We start from the raw sequence: 11,599 nt of genomic DNA, 5'->3' as shown, positions 1-11,599 counted from the left end.
AGTTTTGTGCCATTTAACAAAAAGTCACAAATCAGTAATCTTTCAATTAACCAAAGGATTTTACTGCACCAAACATAGGCAACCAGCCTACCTATGTACTTCTGTTTCTCAGTAATTTTCATTTAACTGAGTTTCGTTTAATGGGTGTCCACTGTATTTGATTTGTTATTATAAATTTTCTAATATTCCTGCACCCCAGTACATCGCACTGCTTCCTGGCATTTGCAGACGTGGAGTTTATTCAGTGTATAAATACATGTACGCTTCATTAGGAGGGCAGAAGGCTAATTGCCTGGTGGGACCCATCTTTCTACGAACAGTAGTCTAATCTCGATATAACGAATCACACGGGACCACCGAAAATTGTTTGTTATTTTGAAATATTGTAACAAAAAACTTGCGGTTATAAGCCTGTGGACAAACCTAGGAATAAAAATGATGTACCTTGGCAGTAGATGCTTGTGCAGACAAGCATGCTCTTAAAAAAAATGTTTCACTCACTTCCAAGCTGCTTTACTTGAAGAAATCGGTGATTTTCTTCTGGAGCGTGCAGCGGGCACGACGAATTAGGAATGCGTCTACATCTTCCACTTTTTGCAGAACCTAATTGGGTATGTCATTGAACCAAGTGATGAAAGTGCGGACTTTGTTTACGTGCACTAAAACATCAATGTTCGACAGGATTTTCTGTGTTCGGTGACCCACAGTCTTCCTTCGGGTCTTCATCGTCACTGGAGACACCGCAAACGAAGTGAACAATCTCGTTGGTTGTCAGGTCCACCGCCGTTAGTGCTGCGCTGTCGCTCTCCTTATAGTCGAAGGAAGAGTCGGTGGGCAGCAGTTCCGCATCCTTGGCCTACAGGTCTCCTGTGTTGATGTTGTTGGTCATCTCCAGGTCATGTTCAAGCTGCACAGGCGCTGCGTTTTGCCAGCAGTTGCCAATGGTGAATGCCTTCAAGTTCCACCAAGCTCCTGTGAGCATATCCGCTGCCTGAAGAATGATTGCAGTCGGCTGCTTTAATCGGAGGTTGTTAATCAACTGCTCCACAAGGCGGTTACGAAATTCTGTTTTCACACCCTTTATAATGTCCTGGACAGCAAGGACGTGTTGTTTGGCTGCAGAAACTCGAAGCGATCGTGCATCAATGAACATTCACAGTGTGAGCTCAACAGTTGTCGACTACCAAGGGAATACTTCGGTCATCCGTCCTCATCTGGTCGTCAACTTTGAAGAGCCACTCGCAAAAGAGTTCTCTGGTCATCCAGGCTTGTTTGCTGCCGAAGTAGTCGTACGGTAACGACATGTCTCATGCAGCGAGGCTTCGCGTACTTGCCGATGATCAGTTCAATTTTCTTCGTGCCTGTTGCATTACTGCAGAGCAGGACTGTAATGTGAAGATGTTACTTCTTCCCTCCTTTGCACTGCTGCCCTTTGAAGTGCATTGTCTGGTCTGGCAGCAGTTCGTAAAAACATGCGGTCTCATTCGCGTTGAAAATATCTTCGAATTGCGATTCAACAACCTCTAGAAAACGACCATTGTGCCAGGAATCTGCACCTTCTCTATCAGCAGCCTTTTCATCGCCCGAGACTACCTGCAAAGTTATTTCGTTCCTTTTGGGGAAACGAAAAAGCCAACCCGCACTGGCGTCGAACCCAGTTATTTCAGGTGCATTAGCAGATTCGCTGGCTTTTTCTTGGAGCATTGGGCCAGACATGGGAACGTTTTGCAGTTTGGTGTCTTTGAACCACATGAGAACAGCTTGGTCCACATTTTGAAAGTTTCCCAGTCGCGGTCGTTTCTTTGTAGGAGGGAGCTGCGATTCCCGGTGAAGCTTGACAGTCTTGTCTCGGTCTTTCAAAATGGTCGCGATGGACTATGGGGCAATGCCACGCTGTCTGCACACATCGATTTGCTTTTTCCCTGCATCGATTTCCTGCAATACGTCCAATTTGTCCTGCAGCGAAAACTGCCATCGCTAGCTGCATTCATCATTGTACCTTGTGTGAACATTGCCAAACCTTTGTCGTGAAGTTCTTGGTGAAGGTTGTGGTTAAGCATTTGACACTCGGCATCGTGCTGATGATAGCTACTGCATTTGCAGTTTATGTTTCACAAGAGGGTTGCGGCGCTGTTACTTTTAGCCGAATTCGTAATACTGATTTTCCTCGGTTATAACGTGGAAAAGAAACCATGTGCGTTATTCTGAAATATGTGCTGTATTGAAATTTGTTGTTCCAAGATCTTTTTACTCTGAAAATATAGGCAATCTCGCGGGGATCTTTAAGCTATTCGTAAATTTGAGAAATTAATTAATGTGGGGTTCACTATAACGAGATTTGGCTCTATAGTATTTGACAGTCAGCAGCAGTGTGAATTCAGAGCAAAGTGAGCATAATCTGATGAGAGCTTCATGTGAACACTAACTTGATAAATTGCTGCACAAAGCACTGCACGCTAAACATTATATTGAGAGCCACAGAAATGATATGTCTGTCATTAGGCTGGGATTGTTCCATGTTTATAGCTTCAGTTCTGCAATCCTTTCTTGTATACATTGCAGGACTGCAGCTATCTGGTTGTTTATGGCGAGACAGCCGAATCGCTGCAGCGGCATAATGAATGGCTGCAACAAAATGCAGCGATTGCTGTTAACGATGACGTGAGGCCACGCCTTCTGGCCACTGCCCAGGAGCGACATGAACGCCTTCAAAGCCTCACAATATCAGAGGCGTTGATGCTGTATCCATTTTTGGCATCGGAGGCTTCGGTATGTTTCCATTGTGTGGTTTTCTGGCAACTTATGGTAATCCTCTTGCTTTTTACTTTCAGTTACTTTTGGAATTCAGCATCGTCTTCAAAAAGAATGCTGGAGAGTGCTTCGCCAAAGGTTGTGAGGAGCTATGCGACATTGTTCTGAAGCATGCTGATGACAGCGAAGTTGCTGCATTCTCGCATGTTGCAGCAGGTAAACACCCAAGTTCAATTTATTATGCATGTGTACCCTGGTAAAAGCATCAAGACATTAGGCACTATTGCACGCTAACGTGGTGTTAAAATGCTATAGACAAAATGTCGATACCATTTAGTCAAGTGAGAACGGGGGAACTGAGGGGCTCAATTTTTGTTGGTCACAATTGTATAAGACAGGCACAAAGCGTGAAAAAGTGTAGGGGAAGTTATTTGTTTCATTGAAATGTAACAATTTGTGAAGAGAAATAAATGTGAACAAAAAGACATGTCACAGGTGAGAATCAAATTCACATCTCTGCACTGCGCATACAGTGCGCTACAGATTAAGCTACAGTGGTGTTATCCCTCTGGCCAGTTTCTTGGTGATTTGTGCACAAGATTAGCCCTGAAATTAGCCAGCATCAGTCATGTCAGTATGTGAGCCTAAGAGCAGGCAGCTGGTGCTAGTGGCGTAGCAGAGGGTAGCACACCAGACACACACCTCTCCTGAAACTTTTTTTTAGTATTGGCTTGCCCAACTCTGCTGCCGTTTCCCCAGTCAAATGTGTGGCCCACCCAAAAAAATGCTGACTACGCCACTGGCTAGCGCTGGCCATAACCACTCATATACCACTTCATGACATGACTTAAAGCCATGAGGTGCTTTTATGAGGTTTCATTTTCCTTCACTTTATATGTACATATAAATTAAGATAACTATTCATTTTTCTTATGCTCTCCCTGCCTTCATTGTCTGTTGCTTCAGGTATTTATGAAAAATTGAAACAAATGCACCAATAAATTGTAATACTTGCAGCTGATGCATTCAATGTTTTTGCATGTGTACGCCAGATGTCTTACATGTGAACATTGCATGTTGAACAACAGGCATGAAAAACAATGCATGTTGCATTGTCATTCTGCCTTTCCCCTTTTGTGTTTCTGATCCATGAAACAGCATGGCTTATGAACCATGCAGATTTTTTATTTTGTTTCTTGACATTAGACGCGATTATGTGCAGTTAAGAGCTGCTTGTAAAAAAAGCTTTTGTTAAAAAATAGTTTAGTCGGTCCTGGGGGGATATTCTGTTAGAGTTCACTTAGTGGACTCCACTTCGGCCGCTGCTGATTGGCTAGGGTCGCTCGTCTCCTCCTCGCTCACACAGCTGCATCCAATCAACAGCGGCAGAAATGGACAGTCCATTAGGTGAACTCTTACAAAATACCCCCCTTAGAACACTTTTTGAACATAGTGAAAAAAATTGTGACGATCTGCTAATGAGGCTGCTGTGAACATGTGACCCAAATATTGCACAGCATGCAGTAGGAAATTTACAATCTTGTGTCAAAAAGTTGCTCTCGCATGCACCAATGTTGTCATTGAAAGCAGTTGGCCCACCTATGTGAGAACATTTTCAGTAATACATAATTGTTTGAGTTAAATAAATGAAATCTATGTTCAAAATTTCGAAAAGACAAAAATAATTTGTTCTTTGCAATGCTCATAGCTGCGTCTGCTGTGCATGGCCTCTGAGATGGTGGTGTGTTGTGTAGGCTGTGTGTTGTAAGGCTATTCTACGATTTATTAGAAAAGTGTTTCAGGGCCCCCTTAACAATATAGAAGTTCAAGCACTGAAGTCCACTTTTTTACTCTTTGCAGAAAACCCCATACTCGCGACATTGGAGTTCCTGGCATCTCGCCGCAAAGAATCTTTATCTGTAATTTTGTCGCCGGTGAGCGCTTTAGAATTAAGTGCATGCAAACATGTCAGCGTCACTTGCATTAATGAGTTACCCGGCATATACAGTAGAACCTTGTCTATAAGGTCTGAAAAGAAATGAAGGACAAAATGTACTAACTGGTGAAATTTATGGCCCCTACTCACTAAAAAATTTGTCAGACTCATCTGTAGTTTACATCAACAATAAGCTAATGGGGCCTGAGCAGCCCAAGATGCATTGTCTTCTTTGCAAATTTGGCAAGCTTACATTTGCACTCCATAGATTTGACCTGGATCAGCAGCTTCACTTCAGGCAGGATATTTGGCTTAAAGTTTCGACATGGCCAATCAGCAAGAATTATTGTGGCATGAAACGTGTACACACGTCAAGCTAGTAGGGTCCAAGTGGACTGAGATGCGCTTTTTGTTTTATTGTCTAGTGTTTTAGGATGGTGACGGAAAACCTAAACGAAATTGAGCTGGTGTGCGATGCTTGAGCATGAGTCTGCCAGAGTGAGACAGGATGTTCAGTTGGCACAGAGAACTGTGCTAGATTGGATTTACAGGGTATTAAGGGCGTGCAGTACGTTTCCAATGACATCATGCCTCATGCGCTGTCCGATAAGTAAATGTGCTAATTGCGGGGGAATACAACATGGAATGACCATGAAGGAAGAAAACGGCAACGGCTCCTGAGGAAATTTGTCGGTACCAGAAAAGAGAACTGAGTATGCCTGTGTTTTCATATGACAAGGGCAAGCGTGTATTGCGGGGAAGCTGCTGCAGTAGGTGGCTACTGCTCGGTTGTATGTGCCTCGAGCCTTATCTCACACACATGTGATCTAGCGTCTGGGAAATGTGTAATGTGATTGAAGTTTGGCAGCGTACTGAACATTGGTGCCCAAGGAATGTGTTTTTGGGGACGTATTAGCAGGTAAAAAAACACATAACTGAATTTGTCCATTTCTGATGTTATCGTTCTGAAGATTGGCACCGAAAAATGGTACACATCTGAATTGGATCAACAAGGTTCTACTGTACACTAAACTTTTCAGTGTTGAAGGCTGTGACCAAACAATTGTATATTTTTCATTACTGTACTTAGTCATGGCCTGAACATTAGTTGAAGATCACAAGATTTTACAGTTTCAACGGTGTGGCCCTGTTCTGGCATTCAGCAGGGCAATGTCCTAGCTCAGAAATCTTCTGTTCATTGATTGGGCATTTTAGAAAATGAGATTCACTATACCTCTATCAAAATGTAATCTTAGTATGTTTACTCTTTCTTTTACAGACGGAGGTGCCAGTGACTCCATGTCTGCTGAAAGAAGCTGATGGGCAGCTGTCCCTGTACATAGACAGGGAGCGAATCTTGCAGGCCACGTCACTTCTCGGCGGCTTGGCATGCCTTTTTGCCTCTTTTTGGGTATTCAACGTAGAATACCCAAAGAAGGCACACCGCCTACTTACCTTTTTTGAGCATGCTTTTTTGGATTTGTGCCACACGAAGCCACGTGTCAAATCATTAGAGCTCATTAACTTTTTCCGGGCACACAAGGCTCCTGTGGCACAGAATTTGTAGAGGTTTAATTTATTCACCTTTATTTTTTTATACCTGGCTCACGCCTCATCCACGTCAGCAGTGCGCGCTTCACAGCCTTTCTCCCCTTTTTATTATGCAAAAAGGTTAGGCGTGCAAACAGGACACAAGAGAAGAGAACTGGACAACACAAATGCCGACTATCAACTGAAGGGAGCACTGATAATCCACGTTCGTGTTGTCCACTTCTCTTCTCTTGTGTCCTGTCTGCACGCCTCACCTTTTTGCATAATGAATCCTTACCAACTAGCTCAGCTTTCTGTTGTTCTGAACTCCCCTTCGTGATTTTTTTTCCCTTATGCTTCATATGGTGCTCGCCTCGCACATTCATTCTCCGTTTCATTGACCGGCGTTGTCTTCTCATTATCGCACATGCTTTGCTGGTGACTCATGACAGTGTGTAAAAGGGAAAGCATGGCAGTGGATACATAGAGTTCCTAGTCAGCACTCTGTTTGTGCTTTTTGTTTTACTTCATCTGTTGGTATTATTGCTTGCCAAGGTGGTTTGCGTTGAACATGTGAAAATAGCGCAGCGCAAACCGAAAAAGGGATAGATACTCTGGCTTGAATGAAGGCATACTCTTGATTTTCTTTACACAAACGGCCAGGAGTGGACACTTTGAGGCACCCTAGTTTATCGCATTGTAGGTCTTGGAGGCCATGAAATTGGCTAATACTTCTCTGCATGCTTCACTTGATTCTCGTAAACCACAAGTGTAGCAATAGTGTTCTCAGTGTTATGTCCACACCAATGCCAGATGCCATTTTAATGTGATGTTTACCATGCCTCCTTTCTCTGCTACTAGTCAACCCTTGTTTAATAGCTTGTATGTACCTGTTATTTATTTATTTATTTATTTATTTATTTATTTATTTATTTATTTATTTATTTATGTGCAATGTCTGCAGTTCCATGAAGCTTAGTTGTCTTACAGCAACACTATTTGGGGGAGTTTCACAATGGTTGCAGTTTATATTAAGTCTCTCTTTTATTTATTTATGTGCAATATCTGCGGTGCCATTGAGGCTTTCATTGTCTTACAGCGATCATGTTAAGGGGAGTTACACAATTACATTGTTTGAATAGATAGCTTATTCACAGTTTTTTTAGGAAGTCATTCATGAATTTTGTTTCTGACATTTCATTAAGCAGGCTTTGTATTAAAAGTCAACAAGAAGCTTGTATGGCTGCTACGGTAAAAGCGTACGCCAATATGTTAGTAGCCTACATGCGAGCTACCACAAGCAACTTGAGTGCAGCAGGAGTTGCTGTGTGCAGCAAGGCTGTGAACCAGCAGCCAGATCCCTAGTTCTACTAAAGGATGTGAGAAATCCCTTATGACAGCATTACTGTCAGATTGCCATACTTCCCTGAGAAATCTTTTAACTTGTTCTTCTCGAGATGTTATGGAACGAAGGTTGCTTGTCATCTCAACTAAAGCCCCTACATCCAGGCGCCACCGCCGACCAGGCTAAGTACCGCCAACCTACCTTCCTCCTCCACGCTCCTCTACCACTCACCCCCTCAGCTTCCGGCGTCAAGCGGAACTTACGTAGCTTCAGCTTCCTGTTCCGAGTGGAAGTGACGCTATGCTTTTAGCGTTGTTTACTTTAGCGTCTACGGAGAGGCTTTAATTGCACCAGCTGTGGTTGAAACTGTTGATGCGATTCCATCCAAGAACCACCGCCTATTGTAATCGGCGATCTGGTCGTGTTCGCTGCTTCGCGTCAACCTGCGACGGGTTGTGCCACGAGAAACAACGTACAGTGGAATGTAGTGCCTGGGTGCGTGGAGACCGCGCCCGTTTTTCGTGCATTTGGAAAACAGCGACTGCATACTACTACTTCAGCGGAATACAACAGCTTGTCCCCTTTGAATTCTCCTTGTTTTGAAGCATACATCCCCTCCAGCCAGCACGTATGGAGGGACTTTAGTGAAGGAGTTCGCGACGCCAATTTGTACGGCAGACGCATACAGTTTATGCTGTTGATTCTGAGGTTGAACTTGTCTCGTACTGCAGATCGAAGGTAACGAACGTCCCAAGTGCGTGCACTGCGTGAAGAACTGCAATGACGTGAAGCTATGAAATATAACAAGTTCAAATTTGCGTGGAGGGCATTCAGTGACATGGTGAAAACAAGTGTGCTTTTCTTGTGCGATATGAGCGGAGGTTTGCAGTGAATTGGTGCCTGTGCGCGTGTTGTGACGCGTGCAAGGGTGTACGGCGAATTATATTCGTGTGTTGTGCCCCAGCCCATGGCTCTCCGCACATTGTCAGAGAAAGGGGACGACAGGCAAAGCGTGCGGGCGCAGCATACGCAAACAAGCACGCAGATGCACACGAATGACGCTTGGTGGAATGGCTAGAGCGAGCTACTCAAATTACCACCGGTTGCTAAGCACGGGCGTCTCACCATTGTCTGCAATCACAGTGGAAATTCTCGCAGCGCAACTACGGGAAGCGTAAACGCCGGAACCGGAAATCTTAAAACCGGACATGCCGGAACTGGAAACGCCGGAAGCGGAAATGCCGGAACCGGATTTGGTGTGAGGGGAACGGGCGGTTAGTGGTACTTAAGAGAGCGGCGGTGGCGCGTGGATGGAGGGGCTTTAATCTCAACTAGTCCGCATTGTCTTTCATAATGCAGTCTTCAGCACTGCTTGTTTTTTGTCTTATTTAATCGTCAGAAGTTGGCCAGATGGTGGTTTTAAGGCTCTGTAACCCATTTTGCACTAGCAGCCTTGTACAGGTTGAATATCAGCAAGGCAGCTTGGGTGATGGCTGTCACAACTTACATGTGATTATTTTGGCACTTTTGTTGCTTTTCTGCCGACATTACGTTTCCTTTCATTTTTCTTAGGAAATTCAAGTGTGATGTATGCTTGGAGCTAAGGGTTTGATCCACAGGCTGTAGAGTGTACACTACAGCCTAGAGTTGGTCTGTGCAAAGAATACATAGGCGGCCACACTCAAAAAACTTTTAATTCAGCAGCCAGGATTATAACAATGTTTTGTCCAAATTTTTTCAGGGAGGTAGTTATAGTAACGAAAAGTGCTAAAATTGGGAGTCTCGCGAGCAATAAGTAACAACTGAAATGAAGAATTGAGGGAAGCTTTGGCATTTGTGTAGCTAAATGTATGTCCTATTGAATGAATTAACCAGGATAAACGTGATAAACACTAAAAAAGAAATCCACCAAAAACTAAACAAAGTTAAAAAATGATCTAAAGTCATAACTGTTGCATCAGTGTTTTTCATCATGGTTCATTTCACATCTGTGATGAATGAGCACGCAAAGTTCAATTTAAAAATATTCATTTAAGAAAAAGTTATCACCGTTTGCGTAACATGAGGTGAAGTAAAATCTTGTTTTGAGAAAAACAGATTTCAAACCATGTGAAACATGTGAGAAACAACACATAAAGGCCTAAAATGCTCCAGGCTCATAGCTGGGGACCTCGTGAGATGCAGTCGTCTTTTGTTCCTAGCCTGTTTTGTCTCAGTTCATTTGCATAGAGCTTTCTGCATGCGCTGGTGGTCTCTCCCATTGCAAGCTCCTGTGTAGTACCCTAGTTCAATGCCAGCCTGCCTCAGTATGTCCAGGGTGCTTATGCTGCCATTATTAAAGTGTGCAACAGCGTCACGCAAGGCAAACAGTATTGTAGGCAAGCTGACGTACACCTCCTTGGGAACCCGCTACCATATAAGTTCGTTGAAGCATTCACTTGCATTTTGTGTCTTGCCATGCAGACATTTTGATAAAAATTCATCTGAGCCCAGATCAGTGTACATAGCTTTTACTCTGCTTGGCACATCATTCAGAAGTCCTCCTTTGTGGACGTACTTCCCTTGGCTGAGTGATTTTACCTTTTTGTACCCGCACCAGCTGTTCGTTCCTACTGGACATAGGCCATGTCTTGGTTGCGCATCTGTGGAGCTGCAGTGGAAGAGGCTGGCCACGGTGGCTTGTTTCATGTCTGAAAGGTTTCCCACGTTAGCTCTTATAGTGATCCCATAGTAGTTTTGCAGGCAGGTCAATAGGGGCATCAGTCAACTTTCCTTTACCACCATGTCCCCGCAGTGTTTTTTTAGTTTCCTCAGGCAGCAGCCGGCACGCTTCTGGACATGCCCAATGCATTCAAGTTTCTGCTCGCTGTGTTCTCCATACATGTCCTTTACAGTGGCATAGCTCTTTGAATCACCTCACCATAGTACTCCAGGTACTTCAAGCTTCATGTTGCTTGTGATCTCGCAAATAGCCTGTACAAACCAACCGTCTCGATACTATTTGCACTTCCTTTATGGTTTGCTTGGCAGGAAGTATAACTTGCCTCCAGCCCTTGCATGAAGCACTTGTTGGGTTCAACTTTCGTTTGGTTTTGCAAGCCATGCATATGCTAGAAAGTGCCTCAACATCAGTAACTGTTCCTGTGTCAACAGAAATCACTGACATACAGCCACGCTTCTGCCACGTTTCGCCACCTGAAACACTGCACTCATCACTCCTTATGACATGACAAACTTCTGCAGCAGCATCAGTCATCGACTTTGATGCTACTTTTTCAGCTGCTGCAGTCAGTTGAGATGATGTTTTGTCATAGGCGGAATGGCGCGTAGAGGGAGGCATGTCAACACTTAGAGAACATTGTCGCACCTGCATACCTTTCTCCTAACTGTCGCATTGCATACACCAGTCGAACATTGTTCTCATTAGCACGCACCATTCTTTTCTATGTATTGAACGAATGCTTGAAGCCACACACACAACCACACAGGTAGAGCAAATCCCTTGATGAGAGCATCCTTACAGCTTCAATGATGAATTCTTGCATTCAGGGCATGCTAGCACTGAAGAAAGGATATTAAAGTTAACTATCCTGTTTCCTTGGAGAGGAGAATGTAGCCATAGAGCTTCGTAGCTTTTCTTGATGTTCCCAAGCTTCTTGGCACTTGCTGAAACGCCCGCGTCCACTCGGTCAGGAGACGGATGCTTCGTCGTGTGTTGGTTCCCGGCAAACTTACATTTGCGTCTTCTCTGCAATCGGACCTTTGCCATGCTACTCAAAAAGTGGTTTAAGTGGTCTACTTTTTATGCCTTCGCACCTGCGAGCATTGCAAAAACTCAATTTGCAATTTAAACAGCAGCTAAGCGACGCCTGACCAAGGCAAACAACAAATGTTCTTCGAGTGTCAGGACCCCCTTGTGGCCGTTTTTATAGATTTTAAAAGAATAGTAAATGCATAACTAAGCATAAGAATACAATTTAATAATACATACAGCTGATATTAAAATATACTGAGAATTTACAATGCAATTTGGTTTC

At 43.8% G+C, this 11,599-nt stretch overlaps 1 pseudogene; it reads right to left on the bottom strand.

The window, feature by feature from the left end:
• Window positions 1-9,662: 9,662 nt before the first annotated feature.
• Window positions 9,663-11,331, bottom strand: LOC139051842 (uncharacterized; annotated as a pseudogene).
• Window positions 11,332-11,599: the final 268 nt, after the last annotated feature.

Source organism: Dermacentor albipictus, unplaced genomic scaffold (genome assembly GCF_038994185.2).
Source record: "Dermacentor albipictus isolate Rhodes 1998 colony unplaced genomic scaffold, USDA_Dalb.pri_finalv2 scaffold_15, whole genome shotgun sequence".
Lineage (NCBI taxonomy): Eukaryota > Metazoa > Arthropoda > Arachnida > Ixodida > Ixodidae > Dermacentor > Dermacentor albipictus.
This window is presented reverse-complemented; position numbering and strand designations above follow the sequence as displayed.